The 19,387-nt window shown below is 47.7% G+C and overlaps 1 pseudogene; it reads right to left on the minus strand.

The window, feature by feature from the left end:
• Window positions 1-2,255: 2,255 nt before the first annotated feature.
• Window positions 2,256-19,387, minus strand: part of LOC117185944 — a 162,826-nt pseudogene continuing 145,694 nt past the window's right edge.

Raw genomic sequence — 19,387 nt, forward strand, 5'->3', positions numbered from 1 at the left:
ATATATCTGTGTAAATTCGCAACGGAACGCTACGGTGACAATAAAAATTTGGCGCGCATTTTCGGAAAACACGAATATCCAACTGAATACTGAACTTCGATTCGATCTGATTTCGATTTCTGAACAATTCGCGTTTCAAAGTAATAGTAGGTAGAGCTACCCCATAATGATATGTTAAATTACGACTAACTTGTAGCTGCTGTGCGATTAGTGGGCTGCGATTAGTGGGTGTGTCCTGCCGGGCCCCTGTCAAACACATCCCGACACATCCTGCACGAGTACAATTCACACGCTACACAGTATACACTACACACCAAACGCAACACACACTAACTTAAAGTCCTTTCTGTAATGGTGGGGTGAAGTAAATTAAACATGAAATAAAAGAACCCAAAAAATCGTTGAAAAATGGCACAAAAACCCCCAAATTGTTTTTCTTTCTCACACTCCACAGCACAGCCATGCGTCCTTTGACCAAACACACACACATACTCCCACGGCCCGATCCTGCTTAATCTAGCGTAAATTTTGTTGGCATCGTCAGGCCTGCGAGGTCGCCACAAGCGGCACAAAGCGGGGCATGGCGTGTGGATGAAGGGGAACGGATGGGAGTTCCAGCGATTAACACCAAACGCAAAAATACGAAAAGCGCACCACCACACTAACACCTCACCTCTTCCCGAAACAAAACGAGGGGAACGTTGTGAGTTGCTGCGGACACCGCAACTCTACAGTTATACCCGATACTAAGTCAGTATGGCTCTCCTCCGGCAGACGCTGCTAATATTAAACGACACGACAAAGAGTTCGTGCGAGAGAGACAGAAAATCAGTCTGAGCGTGACGTTGGGCGCTGCGTAGCCACTGCAAATTGATTTGTTCCTTTTGGCTATAAAAATTATCTGATCTGGTCCATATTCAGCAATCTGATATGGTCGTTATCTATGATTCTGCGTTTTTAGTTTTCTCGAATCTGCAATATTGTGGATGCAACAGATTTTCGTCCTTTGTGGGAGCGGAAGTGGGCGGGGCGAAGTTTTGAAATATTTTTGTAGCAGTGACATATCACAGAAGTCTGGATCCAAAACATCGTTACTCTAGCTCTTATAGTCTTTGAGCACTAGGCGCTGAAGGGGACGGACAGACGGACGGACGGACAGACGGACAGACGGACAGACAGACATGGCTCAATCGACTCGGCTATTGATGCTGATCAAGAATATATATACTTTATGTGGTCGGAAACGATTCCTTCTGGACGTTACACACATCCACTTTTACCACAAATCTAATATACCCCAATACTCATTTTGAGTATCGGGTATAAAAAAATAAAATAAAATACCAGGCTCAAATGAAAACAACAAAAATTGGTTAGGCATGAAATTGCGGTAGAAGTGCGTGCTTTTGGACACACAGCTGCCCCAATTGGTCCCAGAGTCGTGTGGTAAGCTCTACGTATGGGTTTGTTTATACAGACCTTAATATCCATACGTAGAGGATCGATAAATCGGCAAAGGACCTGCCTCTCGAATATCGACCTGAACGAATATCGATCACGAAAATAAAAGCAGCGCTCAGATCTGCACATTAGCAGCCGAGATATTGCCAAAGGTAATATGCCGTCAAATGGTCGAAACAGAATAAATTTCAGACCGCGCTCCCAGGCGAGCAGAAAATTAAACGCCGCTTTCTTGAAACCCCATAGTACCATGATTTATTATGCAACCTGTAAAGTATGCAATGATTTATTTAACCAGTCGTGGTAAAAAATCAAATGTTCGCGAAGCTACATACATACATACATACATACTTATAACTGTTCCGCAGTTATACTTTAGTCCAGGACGTCAAGTTTTATTATAATTAGTCTTTATTTATGAATATTATTTAAGATTAGTTATGATTACAATGGTCGCTGTGCTTTAAGTATATTTAGATTAATACAAATATTTGCGCTCGTAATTTGCGTGTGGCTGAGTGAGACTTTGGCACCGAATTAAATGGCGTCGATCGTTGAGGCTGTGTTCTCTCCTCTCTTTGTTTGACGGCCGCTTCTAGTCTCTCTCTCTGTTACTTGCTCTGTTATCCCTACAGATTCTGTTGCTCTCTGTGGCTTCCTACCAAATCCCACATATATATGTATAATATACCTTTCTGAACTCGCGACGAGTCTTACTATCAGTCTGCAGCAAGTATTTCTCTAAGGAATCTCCTGAAAGAGAATGAAATCCAGGCAAAGAAAACATTTTCATATTAAACGCGAAATAGATTTCGAAATTTATTCATTTGCTGTTCTTGACAATTTACACTCAAATTATGGATAATTTACAACATAAATTTTTAAATAATAAACATGCGACTTCCTGCTGTCAACCTGTTCTGACTCTTCTTCCGACTCTGTCTCGTCTGCATCTCTAATGCCAATCGAATTCGATCTTGGAAATCCCCTGCGCTTCGCAACCTGTTAGCGTTTTATTGGGTTTATCAACAGTGTTCGGCAGATAGGTATTTCGATTGGTCGCTTTAACTAAGTAAATTAACGCTGGCGACGGTACATACATATTTAGTTTAAGGTTTGGGTAAAGTAAAATTGGTTCGGTTATGATACGATGCTTGAATAAATAATAGGTCATTGTGTGTGAGTACATAGTAATTTGCTAGCTAGTTCGATTTCTTCTCGTTTGCAGTTTTTCATTCACTCAGCTTTGATTTTCTGATTGAAGATTTGATTTACTTTGATATTTCATTTGATATGACGCGTTTGGGTCGTTGATGTTTTAAAATTAGGATAACATTTGTGCGGCACAATTCAAACAAATAAAAATAATAATAATTACGCAGAGGCGCTCCTACAATCCTTTTAAGATTGCTCTTGATTATCGTTAATTGTTGATTTGATTGATTGGTTGGTTAGTGTGCATGATCCCTGAAGTCAAACAAAATCAGCTGGTCGCCGGCTTAGCGCGCGTGATTCTTGCAGAAGGGACGTCCGCCCTTGTTGTAGAAGCTCTGGCCCTCCAGGTTCTGTTTGCAGTACTGTGGGAGATACACGAGAAATTAGTTAAGGGCTCATCGAAGCAATGTCCCCCTCAGAGAGTACTCACAGTGCAGTTAAAGCATTGGCTATGGTAGTTGTGGTTGAGGGCCTCCACCCATCTGTCGCCGGCTTCGACGGGGAAGCCGCAAGCGAAGCACTTGGCCTCGCAATAGGCGTTGCCGTCCTCCAAGAAGAAGGGCCTATTACCAAAGACCTTGCCGCACTGGCCACAAGTGAAGCACTCCGGATGAAAGTGTTTGCCAATGGCGTTCAGGCAATCGCCCTGTAAGAAAGCATTGTTTTTTAGGAGACATCATTTCAAGTGATTTTGCCTTTGGACTAACCTTGATCTTGCCCGCACACTTGCTGCAGGTGGGGGCCAGATACTTCTCGAAGCAGTACTCGCAGTAGAGATCACCCTTCTCCTCAACGAAGCCGATGTCCTGCAGGGGACGGCGGCAGTTGCCGTTCACACAAATGAAGTGATCTGGGCACCAGATGCGTCCCAGCGCCGTAATGAAGGGTCCTCTGCAAAGACGTTTCTCGTGTTAGTTTTGAATTAATGTCAGCAGAAAGATATCCAACAAACTAGAGCAAGGAGCAAGCGGGGACAGGGATACTTACGATGTGATCTCCTTATTGCACTGACAGCAGATGGGCCGCTTACCATCCTTGAGCAACTGACTTACGGCTTTCTCGTTCTCCTCGGACATGGTGTTCTGTCCCTCGCTGTGTGGTCCCAAGGCCTTCACGCTTACACTGAAGCTGGGAGCAGCACTTTCCTGATTATGCTGCTGAATGCTGCTGTTTGTGGCAGTGGCAGTCGGAGTGACATTGGCAGTGGAGTGGCAGTGGGTATGGTGACTGAACTGACGGCATTCACTGTATTGGAGCCCTGCTTTGGCTCGATGTATGATCTACGATCGGCTGCATGGGTGGCACTAGTGCGCCTTAAATTGTTTCTGAATGCCACTGGCTCGAGCGTCTGTTGTGGCGTCACCTTGCTATTATCACAAATATCGAAGATCCGGCTCATGGGATGCTGCGCAGGCAGCTCCATCTGCAGCTGCTGCTCGACACGCGGCACCTGTGGCTGGGCCTTCTGCGTGCCCATTTCTGCGATCGGCTCCTTCTGCGAATGCAGAGCCACCACGGACTGCAGCGCCACCGGCTGAGTGGGATCGATGTTCTTGAAGTCGTCGAGATCCAGGCGCTTGCGCACAATCATCGGACTCTTAGACAGGTTTGAGCTGCTATTGCTGCGCAGGCTCAGGCTGCTACCGGCGTGCGAGAGGGGAGCACACGATCCGTTGGATCCACTGCCGGCCAGACGCGCCTCCAGCATGCTGGAGATGATCTTGCCCGCCTCCTGCATGAAGGCATTGGTCTTGTCGCCCATGTCGATCTTGCCAATGGACTCGGCCAGCATGGCAGTGGCATCCGCATCCACATCTGTCGGCTGCTCGCCTTGGCTGGCCGGTAAGTTAGTTGCCTGCTGGACGGGTCCGGGCAGTGTGGCATGGTGGGGGTTTGCATGCAAATTAGTTTGCTTGACGGCGGCTACAACGAACGGAGACAGAACACAGGGCGAGCGCGTTAAGTCACAGGCATGCAAATTAGTTGGCGAAACACTTAAATCTTAGTTAATAAAAACAAAAACAAAGGGCATCAGAGAACCCGCCTGACATCAGCTGTTCACTAGGAAGCTGATCCTCGGAGGGCTCTATCTGATACTTAGATACAACAGCGGGTTAGAATCACTCTTAAAGAACATGGAGAACATCAACAGAACAGAGAACACAACGAGGTTGGGATGCTGCTCTTCACCTGATCTGCACGTTGCAGCTATTGCACAGAGGGATGCGGACTCCCGGTGCGGCGGCCTGGTTGAGGATTCCGCGTCCGCGCTTGGGTGCCGATGTGGCCCCGAAGCCGCCTTTGCCGTTCTTGATGCCACCACCTGCAGAACCATCGACATTAGAGTTCAAGTTCAAGTCGCTAAAGTTTGGCGGAAAGGAAGCTGGCGCTGAAGTTGGCGCCGATGCAGCGGCGGTGATAATTGACTTGGGCGCCGCTGGAGCTTGAGCTGGAGCTGGCGCTTGAGCTGTGATGGAAGCGATGGATAGCCGAGAGGCCAGATTAGGTTTGCTGTTATTGCCGTTTCCAGGGACGTTGCTCCTGAAGGCCGAGCAGGCCTGGTTATTAGTCGTGGTAGTAATAGCAGAAGCTTTGGTTAGACTGGCGGATTGCGCTGATCTGGAGGCGGATGCTGATACAGATGATGATGCTATTGCGGATGCGGATGATAGCGATGAGGAATTGGCTTTCGTGCTGCTCGAGAAGGCGCTCTGAGTGCGCTGCTGCTGCTGTATCACCGAAGACGAAGAGTATGCGGACCTCTGCTGTTGCGACTGCTGCTGTTGCATTTGCTGCTGCGTTAGGAACCCCGGCGGGGGAGCCAACTTGTTGGCCAATGACGCATTGGCTCCATAACCGGGCACAATGGACTCCACCGATGCCGGCTTCAGCGGGAACTTCGAGTCGAAGGTGGGCGATCGCAGCTGCGGAAAGTTGCTCTCTCCCATGGCGGCGGCTCGGGCACTGATGGCCTGCGACTGGCTGGTCAGGCTAGTGATCTCCTGCTCCAGGCCTGACAGGCGTCGCGCCTGATTGGCCACAAATTCAGTCTTTCCATAGGAGGAGCGACTGTCCGTGGACTCAGACTGGGACTGAGACTGGGCCTGAGACACCGATTGGGACTGCGATCCGGTGCGGATTTCGATTGTCTTGGCACTCTGGGTGCGCTCAAACTCTTCCGTGACTTTGCGACGGCGCTCGATCTGGGTGTTGCCCACCTGGGTCCTCGTCTGGCATTGGCTCTGTGCCTGGTGATGCTGTTGCAACTGCGAGGACTGCTCCCGCTGCTGCACCGTCAGATTTCCGATTTGGCGTTCTGTGAGCGTCTCCGGCTGCTGCGAGAAGCTTTGGCTGCCGGACTGGGAGCTCTGCTCGGAGTGGGCCAGCAGCTGGCCCTGGTAGCTCTGGCCCGTTGTAATGGAGCCGGCCTGGAGGCGCGGCGGAGTGCTCCCGACGGAGAGTAGATTCGAGTCCGGCTCCTTCATACGTGGCGCTCTTATGGCGGAGAGCGGATTTGGCGGCGGTCCTGGAGCTGGCGAGCGGGAGCGGTCGAAGCAGGGGGAGAGGGCCCTCTGGTCGTAGGCCCGAGCGTGGGTAGCCGAGCACTCTTCGAAGCATAGCTTCTCGGGCGTTTGGTAGAAGGGTATTATGGGCGCCGGCTTGTTGATCATCGAGGGCGTGAAGGGCCGCGTGGGCATCTGCGCCTGGTCGGGATGGTCGAACTCATCTAGCGATTGGAAAGCCATCGTTACTGGACCCGAGCAATCCTCGATTATGATGGGCACCGACGGCTGCGGCATTGGCTGTCTCCTGGGAGCGGTCTGAGCCACAGCCGTTGGCGCTGATCTTGTTCCCGGTCCGGATCCCGAGACCTGGGCTATGGGGTTATGTACAGTGGAATCGATCTGGCACTGGGCACTGGGGATCGCCTTAGGGGCATCTACAAAGGCCAGCGGCACATTCTCGCGCAGCTCCTGTGGCTCCGGTGTACGGATGGGACTCTGGGTGGGCAGCGATGTCCAGTTGCGCTGGTACTTTGGTATGGTGTCCGCCTTGTGGAGGCCGGATTGCACGGCTTTGCCTTTCAGGTGGCTAAGCGGGGATGGTGGCGGGAAGAGGATCTCCGAGTGCTCCAGCTCCTCGGCCGTCTCCTCGATCAGCTCTTGGGCCTCGTACTTGCTTAGGGCGGATGTATGTGCATAGGAGGAAGCGGTGGGCAGTGGTGCAGCGAGGGAGGATTTGCCGTTGTAGAAGTTGTTGTTGTTGCTGTTGTTGTTGTTGGTTGTGGACTGTTGGACTGTGGAAGAGGAGTTTCTATAGGAAGCGGAAGCGGAACAAAGCGAGGTCGTGTGAGAATCGGAGTACCCCTGGCGTGTCTGGTTCTCTGTGCGTGTCTGTTGTGCGGAGGTCTGCTGCTGCTGCTCCTGCTGATGGAGAGCTGGGACATTGCTTGTTGGTGTTGTTGTTGAGTTCAAAGTGTCTGTTGTTGAGCCTGTTGTTGAGTTCTCTGGCTCTGTTGAATCTGCTGTTGGCTAATCTGTTGTTGTTGTTGATTTTGATAGAGTTGCTGTTTAGATTGTTGAGTTTTTTGCATCTGCTGTTGCGACATCTGACTCTGCTGGAGCTCCTGTTGGTATTGTTGTTGAGATTGTCGTTGGTGTTGCTGCAGATGATTTATTTGATTCTGCTGGAGTTCGCGTTGATTCTGCTGGATCTGTTGGAGCTGCTGCTCAGTTTGTTGACTTTGCAGCTCCTCTTCCTTCTTGTAATAGAAGTCGAGGCGCTTCTGGTTGCGCTGCTGCGCCTTGCAATACTTCTGGTACTCCAGATCCGTCTCCGTCTCCCGGGAGCCGGAGCATATGGAGGCACGCGGCGTGCTGGGCGCTGTGGCATTGGTAGAGCATAGCGGTTCGCGGGACGGCTGGAATGCTTGCATGGCCGCGAATGCCGACGACTTGCGTCGCTTCTCGGACTCCGTGGTGAAGTATTCCAAAGTGTGCGGCGGTTCCGGCCGGATGCCGAGCTCCTCCTCGTGGTCGAGCACCTGAAATTCATGCTTCTTCAGCTCCTGCTGCTTCTGGTCCTCGTCCACTCGGTGGGTGGCATTCTCGGGATTCAGGGGGGTGTAGCCACGGTCCGGGGCCGTGCACAGAGCGTCGCACATGCTCAGGTGTTCTTTACGGGTGGGCAGGTCAATCAGGTGGATGGGCACGTCGCGATCAAAGTGGCCCTCGAAGGGGCGATCGGGGGCGGTGGTGAGGGCGCTGACGAACGGGGACTTGGGACGGTAGTCGTCGCGCATGTACGGCTTCATGTCCATGGGCGGCGGCATGTACGGCTCGGTCTCCTCGGGCAGGGGGATGCCCTGGTCGGCGGGCGGGGCGAACCGCAGCTCGAACTCTGGCGCAGTGACCATGGCCTGGGTGAGGCGAGATCCACGGGGCAGAGATTCGCGCAGGAGTGCAGGTGGATTCGCCACAGGAGCGGAAACAGGAGCGGGAGGAGGAGGCGGTGGTGGAGGCGCTGGCGGAGCGGCTGCAGCTGCGGCTTCTTCTGCGGCAGCTGCCTCTGCTTCGAAATCGTCGCCGCAGGGCCGCGGGAAGGGGCACTCGACCAGGTGGAAGGGCACCTCGGGAGCCGTGGTCAGGACCCGGATCATGGGGTTGATCCACTCCTTGGGCATGGGATTGGGTATCTTGGAGGGTGGTATATGGCGAACAGGCGCTATCTCGAACTTAATCTCGGGCGTGGGCTGGAAGAGCCGCTCGCCCACGAAGATCTGAGAGCGATGCTCGATGACCAGACCCTCGCGATCCTTGCCTGCCTCCGGTATGGTCTCCAGCTCCGTGGGCAGCACCATCGGCAGCTCTTTGTACTCGGGCTCGTCGTTGAAGACGACGTGTCGCGTGGCTTGTGGCGTGGATGGGGCCGGGGCCGGGGCGGGTGTGGAAATGGGACTGGGTGTCACCTCCATTACCATGTCGATCAGCTTGTAGGTACTCAGGGGCACGGACAGCGAGTCCACGCACTCCTGGGCACTGCGCCTGCCTGAGGCGTACTCCTGCACGTCCTGCGCTCTGCCGTACTTCACCTGGTAGTCGTCCATTTCGGAGCCGGACTGCTCCTGCATCTGGTAGGCCGCCACCTGGGCCGCGTACATGCGCTGGTACTCCTCCGAAGTGGTCATCGTAGTCGTCGAAGTGGAGGTGTAGCTATCCGAACTTGACTCCTGCTCCATTAGCCGCTGATTCGTCAGCTGAGGCGCCGAGTAGCTCTGCCACTGGGGAGCGGCCTGTGGCACTGATGCCGCTTGTGGCACTTGCTCTGGCTGCGGATCAATGCGCGCTGTAACACTTCCGGGTGGCAGCGGCGGCACTTGCTGCACGGGATTGGCCACCACCACGTGCTGTGTCTCAGGGGGGCTATGAAGAGGGGTGCCGCTGTGGGCGCTGCATGACTATCGTGCTGAGGCGGGGGCCAGGTGAAGCTGGAGCCGCGCTGCGATTGTCGGCTTGCGGCCAGTGCTACCTCGATGTCCATCTCGAAGCAGTCCTCCTCCTCGTACTCCGGCTGCAGGCCTTGCGGCTCCTCCACGCTTTCTCCTTCAGTGCGGACGCGGACACAGAAGCAGACAGCAGAGAGTGTTCCGTGTTTCGTGTATTGCAAAGTGGGTTGGGGGGATTTTGGTTAGTTTGTACGGTTTGGGCAAATATAAGAGCAGAAAGAAATAAAAGACATTCGCTTGTTAGACGTTGGCACTGTGTAAGCGGCGACGGCGGCGGCCCTGCAGCAGCTGTGCGGTGGCAGCGAAATGCAGCGGCGGGTAGGTTAGGGTGCCAAGAGAAAAGCCTAAAGCTACAACTACAGCTAAACCATGAGGCAAGCGGCAGCAAAAAACAGCAGTAAACAGCGGTAAAGGTATTGGCAACAATGTAATCCCGGTTTTTCTACAGAGATTCAAATGGAATTAGTTTGTGGTTCAACAATCGCGCCGAGTGGTGTGCTGTGGTGTGGTGTGTGATATGGTATTGTGTGGACTATTTGTCCTGTTCTAAGGCTATGTGGTAGCGTTAACTCAATCGAAGGACTTCATCGGAAACTTTTCCCCTTTTGAGTTCGAAGAAATCGGAACAGTCCAAGCGAAGTGGACACTTTTACCCTTGTCTGCAGTTCCACTGACTATCAGCGAGACCATCCTCCCTCACCCACAAGTCCCCTCTCTCTGTGCATTTTGTTGACAGACAAACAACGGCGGAGGGAGCCCGGGTATCACTCCCCCCGTATCACTCGAATGCCGTAAAAAAAGGAGGAAAATATTAAATACCATAAAACAATCGTCGAGACTGAGTGGAAGAAGAGCACTTTATGCCCCTTGCCGAGGCGAATACTCGTACATTTTTTATACCCGATACTCCAAATGAGTATTGGGGTATATTAGATTTGTGGTAAAAGTGGATGTGTGTAACGTCCAGAAGGAATCGTTTCCGACCCCATAAAGTATATATATTCTTGATCAGCATCAATAGCCGAGTCGATTGAGCCATGTCTGTCTGTCCGTCTGTCCGTCTGTCCGTCCGTCCGTCTGTCCGTCCCCTTCAGCGCCTAGTGCTCAAAGACTATAAGAGCTAGAGCAACGATGTTTTGGAACCAGACTTCTGTGCTATGTCACTGCTACAGAAATATTTCAAAACTTCGCCCCGCCCACTTCCGCCCCCACAAAGGACGAAAATCTGTGGCATCCACAATTTTAAAGATATGAGAAAACCAATCGCAGAATCGTAGAGAATGACCATATCTTTTAGACTGCAGAATTTAAATAAGATCGTATTATTATTATAGCCAGCATCAAGAAAACAATTTCATTTTTTCTCGCCCTGTCTCTCTCTAACACACACGTAGCATAGGCGGCTTTGCTTAGAGTAAAACATTAGCGGCTAGATCTCAGAGACTACAAAAGCTAGAGCAACCAAATTTGGTATCCACACTCCTAATATATCGGACCGAGACGAGTTTGTTTCAAAATTTCGCCACACCCCCTTCCGCCTCCACAAAAGACGAAAATCTGTTGCATCCACAATATTGCACATTCGAGAAAACTAAAAACGCAGAATCATAGATAACGACCATATTTATCAGATTGCTGAATCTGGATCAGATCAGATCATTTTTATAGCCAATACGAACAATTCAATTTGCAGTGGCTACGCAGCGCCCGACGTCACGCTCAGACTGATTTTCTGTCTCTCTCGCACGCACTCTTTGTCGTGTCGTTTAATATTAGCAGCGTCTGCCGGAGGAGAGCCATGCTGACTTAGTATCGGGTATAACTGTAGAGTTGCGGTGTCCGCAACTCGTTTTATTTCTTCTTTTCGGAGCCATTTTCATGTGGCGCAACAATAAACACACACGCATGCAGAAGGAGGAGGCGGAAGTCCTGTACCTGTACCCCTTGATTGACAAAAAAAAGGATGGGTGTTCACGAATACGTGAAAGTGGAGGAAGCAGTAAGAAGGATCAATTCCAGGGAACTTCAGAATATAGTATATTTCCACGAGTACCCATGGTATCCTCTAGTCGAAACGCTGTCTATACCCTACCCTCTGTACTTGTTCATATACACACAATATATGGTGGGGGGTATGTGCTAGGCACGCATATTAACTTCCATTTTTTATGGGCCCACGTCTGCCTGCAACTATGTTCGTATCGTTTCCCCCTGCACACGGAAAAATGGCGTCGACAGGTAGTCATTGGATTTTATTATGCATAATTTGGTATTGGCTGTAATTTGGCAGAAATTGAAAATGGCAGAAACACACAACCAGGCCCAGGACGTGGAGCAGCACGTAGAGCAGAATCCACGACGGGGACCCCAGACTGTGGGACTCAGGACAAAGAAATGGTAGAATGGCAGAGAGCACCGCCACCACCACACAAATAAATAAACAAAAGAATGAAACGAAACGAAATGAAATAAAATTATTGCCGCAAATATTTTGTCATATGAAAAATGTTGGCAACAGAAACAGAAAGTTTTGGCCATAATAAGAGGCCGCCAGGGCATTCAATCGCGAAACTTTTCTCCTCTCATCTGTTCTTTATATTTATTATTATACTATTATTTTCATTATTATTATGACTTTCTTTCTTAGTCTTCTTTTTTCGGGCTTTCCCCGAGACCAAAGGCATGCAAAGTTGTGCAAAGATGGAAAATTCTTACTTGTAGCATAGCCCAGGGCACCATTCGATTAGGTTTATATGTACAATATAGAAAGAGATAGCCAGAAACAGACGTTAGGCAGTTTGCTTGAAGGTTAAGGCTTGAAGCGTATAAAGTATAGAGAGATTTCTTATAGAAAGTGCGAGTTCTGTGGAAGTACGGGATAATACAGATATTTTTAAACTGTCGCAAATTTATTTTGAGTAATATTCATCAATTTTCCAATTAAATTTTAAAAGTTTTTTTAGTTAGAAACCGCTCAAAGTGTGTCCATTTGAAGATTACTTTCCCTTTCCCTGCCCTTTGCATGCCCTTTGCTGGTGGCTCGTGGGGTGGGGGGGGGGGAAGGATATCGGATCGGATCTTGGACTTGGCAGCAGGTGTTAACCTGGCCTAATACGATTGGTATTGGTAACCGTAACCTAAAATAAGCAAAAACCAAAAGTTAGTCCTGGTATTATGGTTAATGATTCGCAGAGCGGTAAGCGAGACCCGCCCCGCAGGGCAGTGCTTAGGCCCTAGCACAATAGTTTCCCCCGAAAACCAAAAACTAACCGGGCGTGGAGCTACGCAGGGCAGCCAAATGCAACCGATAAATCTTACGGCTGCCTCAAACTTTGACGATTACCAGGCATGTGATGTATGGCCTCCTGGCACGCTCCAGCATGCGGAAGCGGGTGCTTGTTTGGATAATAATGGCTGGTAATTTATCTGCTTTCGTTTACATTTCCCGCCAGAACAGAGAGAGAGAAAGAGATAGTGTGTGTGGAGCATGTGTGTGTGTGTGTGGGGCTGTGGGGCCTGCCTGCCTGTGCGTGTCGGCATTTGTGTAACGCAAACATTTGTTTACCAGCGTACATTTTTTCCCCCTGCCATCCAACCAACCATCCCTGTGGCATAACCGGGCGGATGCCACACTCTGGTGTGGTGTGGCATGAGGCAGCAAATTGGAAGTGGATTTGCTTTTAGCTGCCGGCTTTTGCCAGTTTCTTCGCAGATGGAATAACGAAGGCCACAACCCCGACCAAACCTCAAATGATTGTTGCGGTTGTGCGTGATTTTCGCTTTGATTAGGAGATTGATTCCGCAGCCGAATGAAGATTTATGGAGCCAAAGAATCAAAGCCCTGAAGGGAGCATACAGCATAACAATTTTTTTTGTCCAGCGATAATTGTATTTTTAATTGCTTAACGAAAATGGCACTCGAAAAATTGGCTCAATAAATTTCGAGTGCCTGGAGAGAAGAGGAGAGTATTGTTGCTCCTGATCCTCCTCCGTAAGCCCGGCAGCCATATTTGTTGTTAATTCATTTCCGTTATGACAGCCAACATCGTAGCGCCGTAATTGATAAATCAACAAACAACCAACGAGCGGGAACAGAGATATGTACATAACAAACGAGGGGAACGTTGTGAGTTGCTGCGGACACCGCAACTCTACATTTATACCCGATACTTTGTCAGTATGGCTTTCTTCCGGCAGACGCCGCTAATATTAAACGACACGACAAAGAGTGCGTGCGAGAGAGACAGAAAATCAGTCTGAGCGTGACGTCGGGCGCTGCGTAGCCACTGCAAATTGATTTGTTCCTTTTGGCTATACAAATTATCTGATCTGATCCAGATTCAGCAATCTGATAGATATGGTCATTATCTATGATTCTGCGTTTTTAGTTTTCTCGTATCCTCAATATTGTGGATGCAACAGATTTTCGTCCTTTGTGTGGGCGGAAGGGGGTGGGGCGAAATTCTGAGATATACGTTTTATAGTGAGATCTAACAGAATTGCGGATACCAAATTTGGTTACTCTAGCCTTAATAGTCTCTGAGATTTGTGGATGCCCCAGATTTTCGTCCTTTGCGGGGGCGGAAGGGGGTGTGGCGAAATTTGGACACGAAACGGTCAAGGTCCGATATCACAGGAGTGTGGATACCAAATTTGGTTGCTCTGGCTCTTATAGGTTCTGAGATCCTTGAACTCATATTTTGCAATTGACAAAAACGACCATGAAACCTGTGTGTTAGAGAGAGACAGAGCGAGAAAGAATGAAATTGTTTTCTTGATCGTTTCCGACCCCATAAAGTATATATATTCTTGATCAGCATCAATAGCCGAGTCGATTGAGCCCTGTCTGTCTGTCCGTCCGTCCGTCCGTCCGTCCGTCCGTCCGTCCGTCCCCTTCAGCGCCTAGTGCTCAAAGACTATAAGAGCTAGAGCAACGATGTTTTGGATCCAGACTTCTGTGATATGTCACTGCTACAAAAATATTTCAAAACTTCGCCCCGCCCACTTCCGCCCCCACAAAGGACGAAAATCTGTGGCATCCACATTTTTAAAGATACGATAAAACCAAAAAAGCAGAATCGGTGGGGATGACCATATCCTCTACAGTGCAAAATCTGAACCAGATCGTATAATGATTATAGCCACAATAAAGAAAACAATTTCATTCTTTCTCGCTCTGTCTCTCTCTAACACACAGGTTTCATGGTCGGTTTTGTCAATTGCAAAATATGAGTTCAAGGATCTCAGAACCTATAAGAGCCAGAGCAACCAAATTTGGTATCCACACTCCTGTGATATCAGACCTTGACCGTTTCGTGTCCAAATTTCGCCACACCCCCTTCCGCCCCCGCAAAGGACGAAAATCTGGGGCATCCACAAATCTCAGAGACTATTAAGGCTAGAGTAACCAAATTTGGTATCCGCACTTCTGTTAGATCTCACTATAAAACGTATATCTCAGAATTTCGCCCCACCCCCTTCCGCCCCCACAAAGGACGAAAATCTGTTGCATCCACAATATTGCAGATTTGAGAAAACTAAAAATGCAGAATCATAGATAATGACCATATCTATCAGATTGCTGAGTCTGGATCAGATCGGATCATTTTTGTAGCCAAAAGCAAGAAATCAATTTTCAGTGGCTACGCAGCGCCCGACGTCACGCTCAGACTGATTTTCTGTCTCTCTCGCACGCACTCTTTGTCGTGTGGTTCAATATTAGCGGCGTCTGCCGCAGGAGAGCCATACTGACTTAGTATCGGGTATAACTGTAGAGTTGCGGTGTCCGCAGCAACTCACAACGTTCCCCCTCGTTTTTTTTGTTTTTAAATCATCTCAAGGATGATCGGAATTTTGATCGTAGCACTGTAGCCACATTGATCAGATACTGGTGATGTAGTTTGGCGAGTTTGACAGGTCGGTATATAAAAAAAAGATGAAAATTACTTAACTGTTTTAGAAAATAAACTGAAATTACTTTATAACATGATGAAGAAAAAAGGGGTCAAAAGTTTAAGTCAGCAGTTTTGATGAAGATTGCCAGCTCTCTGAGATGTAGCGGCTCTTTTTATACCCGATACTCAAAATGAGTATTGGGGTATATTAGATTTGTGGTAAAAGTGGATGTGTGTAACGTCCAGAAGGAATCGTTTCCGACCCCATAAAGTATATATATTCTTGATCAGCATCAATAGCCGAGTCGATTGAGCCCTGTCTGTCTGTCCGTCCGTCCGTCCGTCCGTCCATCCGTCCGTCCGTCCGTCCGTCCGTCCGACCCCTTCAGCGCCTAGTGCTCAAAGACTATAAAAGCTAGAGCAACGATGTTTTGGATCCAGACTTCTGTGATATGTCACTGCTACAAAAATATTTCAAAACTTCGCCCCGCCCACTTCCGCCCCCACAAAGGACGAAAATCTGTGGCATCCACATTTTTAAAGATACGATAAAACCAAAAACACAGAATCGGTGAGGATAACCATATCTTCTACAGTACAAAATCTGAACCAGATCGAATAATGATTATAGCCAGAATCAAGAAAACAATTTCATTCTTTCTCGCTCTGTCTCTCTCTAACACACAGGTTTCATGGTCGGTTTTGTCAATTGCAAAATATGAGTTCAAGGATCTCAGAACCTATAAGAGCCAGAGCAACCAAATTTGGTATCCACACTCCTGTGATATCGGACCTTGACCGTTTCGTGTCCAAATTTCGCCACACCCCCTTCCGCACCCGCAAAGGACGAAAATCTGGGGCATCCACAAATCTCAGAGACTATTAAGGCTAGAGTAACCAAATTTGGTATCCGCACTTCTGTTAGATCTCACTATAAAACGTATATCTCAGAATTTCGCCCCACCCCCTTCCGCCCCCACAAAGGACGAAAATCTGTTGCATCCACAATATTGCAGATTTGAGAAAACTAAAAATGCAGAATCATAGATAATGACCATATCTATCAGATTGCTGAGTCTGGATCAGATCGGATCATTTTTGTAGCCAAAAGCAAGAAATCAATTTTCAGTGGCTACGCAGCGCCCGACGTCACGCTCAGACTGATTTTCTGTCTCTCTCGCACGCACTCTTTGTCGTGTGGTTCAATATTAGCGGCGTCTGTCGCAGGAGAGCCATACTGACTTAGTATCGGGTATAACTGTAGAGTTGCGGTGTCCGCAGCAACTCACAACGTTCCCCCTCGTTTTTTTTGTTTTTAAATCATCTCAAGGATGATCGGAATTTTGATCGTAGCACTGTAGCCACATTGATCAGATACTGGTGATGTAGTTTGGCGAGTTTGACAGGTCGGTATATAAAAAAAAGATGAAAATTACTTAACTGTTTTAGAAAATAAACTGAAATTACTTTATAACATGATGAAGAAAAAAGGGGTCAAAAGTTTAAGTCAGCAGTTTTGATGAAGATTGCCAGCTCTCTGAGATGTAGCGGCTCTATTTATACCCGATACTCAAAATGAGTATTGGGGTATATTAGATTTGTGGTAAAAGTGGATGTGTGTAACGTCCAGAAGGAATCGTTTCCGACCCCATAAAGTATATATATTCTTGATCAGCATCAATAGCCGAGTCGATTGAGCCCTGTCTGTCTGTCCGTCCGTCCGTCCGTCCGTCCATCCGTCCGTCCGTCCGTCCGTCCGTCCGACCCCTTCAGCGCCTAGTGCTCAAAGACTATAAGAGCTAGAGCAACGATGTTTTGGATCCAGACTTCTGTGATATGTCACTGCTACAAAAATATTTCAAAACTTCGCCCCGCCCACTTCCGCCCCCACAAAGGACGAAAATCTGTGGCATCCACATTTTTAAAGATACGATAAAACCAAAAACGCAGAATCGGTGAGGATAACCATATCTTCTACAGTACAAAATCTGAACCAGATCGTATAATTATTATAGCCAGAATCAAGAAAACAATTTCATTCTTTCTCGCTCTGTCTCTCTCTAACACACAGGTTTCATGGTCGGTTTTGTCAATTGCAAAATATGAGTTCAAGGATCTCAGAACCTATAAGAGCCAGAGCAACCAAATTTGGTATCCACACTCCTGTGATATCGGACCTTGACCGTTTCGTGTCCAAATTTCGCCACACCCCCTTCCGCCCCCGCAAAGGACGAAAATCTGGGGCATCCACAAATCTCAGAGACTATTAAGGCTAGAGTAACCAAATTTGGTATCCGCACTTCTGTTAGATCTCACTATAAAACGTATATCTCAGAATTTCGCCCCACCCCCTTCCGCCCCCACAAAGGACGAAAATCTGTTGCATCCACAATATTGCAGATTTGAGAAAACTAAAAATGCAGAATCATAGATAATGACCATATCTATCAGATTGCTGAGTCTGGATCAGATCGGATCATTTTTGTAGCCAAAAGCAAGAAATCAATTTTCAGTGGCTACGCAGCGCCCGACGTCACGCTCAGACTGATTTTCTGTCTCTCTCGCACGCACTCTTTGTCGTGTGGTTCAATATTAGCGGCGTCTGCCGCAGGAGAGCCATACTGACTTAGTATCGGGTATAACTGTAGAGTTGCGGTGTCCGCAGCAACTCACAACGTTCCCCCTCGTTTTTTTTGTTTTTAAATCATCTCAAGGATGATCGGAATTTTGATCGTAGCACTGTAGCCACATTGATCAGATACTGGTGATGTAGTTTGGCGAGTTTGACAGGTCGGTATATAAAAAAAAAATGAAAATTACTTAACTGTTTTAGAAAATAAACTGAAATTACTTTATAACATGATTGTTAGGTATTATATTAATATCTATATACGGTCACACCATCCTAGGGACATAGAATAAAAGAGAATCTTGAAGACAACGCGTGCTTAAGTCTGAGTGTCAATACACTACATAATTGGCGACGAGGATAAAATAAAACGTATTAATATACATACACATGTTAAAAGTGCATATAATATATGAATAGCAACATGACGAAAAATGAAGCACCAACATTCTATCAAATGGCAACAATTGCTGAGTTTGCGCCCCACCAAGAAACGTTCTGCATTTGGAAGGAAAAATTCGACATACATTTGTGCGAATTGAATGTGAAAGAGGAAAACACAAAAAAGGCAGTTTTGTTGAAGTCGATCGGTACAGCGGCTTACACTGTACTACATAGTTTGTGCAATCCGGTATCACCCGTATCAAAAGCATACAAAGAATTATGTGAAATTTTAAAAACACACTACACACCACCTACACTCATATTCAGAGAAAGAAAAAAAATTCACATGTCCACAAAAAGTGAAGATGAGACTGTAGCGGAGTGGTATGCTCGAGTTAAACAATTGGCATTGGAATGCAAATTTGGCTCAAATCTGGAAGCGTTTGTATTAAACCAATTTGTGATGAGCCTTCCCAACCCTATATATGAAAGAATATGTGAAGAAGACGAAAATCTAACTCTGGCTGATGCACTCAAGAAGGCGATGATCATGGAGACGAAGATCAGCACAAGGAAGACAGAACACAACGTCAACTACATGCATCAAAAGAACGGGACTAGTCAATGGCAGAGGCAAAGAGGCGAGAACAGAGATCAAGCAAAGAGCAACGGCAGAAGTCATTTCAAGGGCAACCGAAACGTGAGTTACAGAGGCGGCAGAAGCGACGGTGACGGCGACGGCGAAAACGACTGCGACGCTGGCAGAGAAAAGAAGCAGCAGCCATGCACACACTGTGGCTGGCGAAATCATAACTCAAACAATTGCAAGTATAAGGCATGCAAATGTCACAGCTGTGGAAAAATAGGTCACTTGGCGAGCATTTGTAAAAATAAATCAAAAAAATCCGTAAATTATGTATCTCAAACAAAACATGACACCTATTCTGATAATAATTTTGATAATGATAATTATAACTTTTCTATCTATAGCGTTGATACAACCTCAACTAGTGGAGTATATTATTTACCTGTAAAAATTGATGGAAACATAACGAAAATTGCTTGCGACACTGGTGCACCGTGCACATTGGTTCCAAGAACATTTTACGAAAGCTTAAATACCAGCAGACCACTTAGAAAATGTCTAGTTCCATATGTAGATTACAATGGAGATTCAATCAAAGTTATTGGTGAGTACGATGCAACGATCGAATATCGAGGTCTAAAAAAACAAATTGTTGTTGTTGTAACCAATGCAGTGAGTCCACCTTTGCTAGGTAGAACATTTTTGAGAGCTTT

The sequence above is a fragment of the Drosophila miranda genome (genome assembly GCF_003369915.1).
Source record: "Drosophila miranda strain MSH22 chromosome Y unlocalized genomic scaffold, D.miranda_PacBio2.1 Contig_Y2_pilon, whole genome shotgun sequence".
Classification (NCBI taxonomy): Eukaryota; Metazoa; Arthropoda; class Insecta; order Diptera; family Drosophilidae; genus Drosophila; species Drosophila miranda.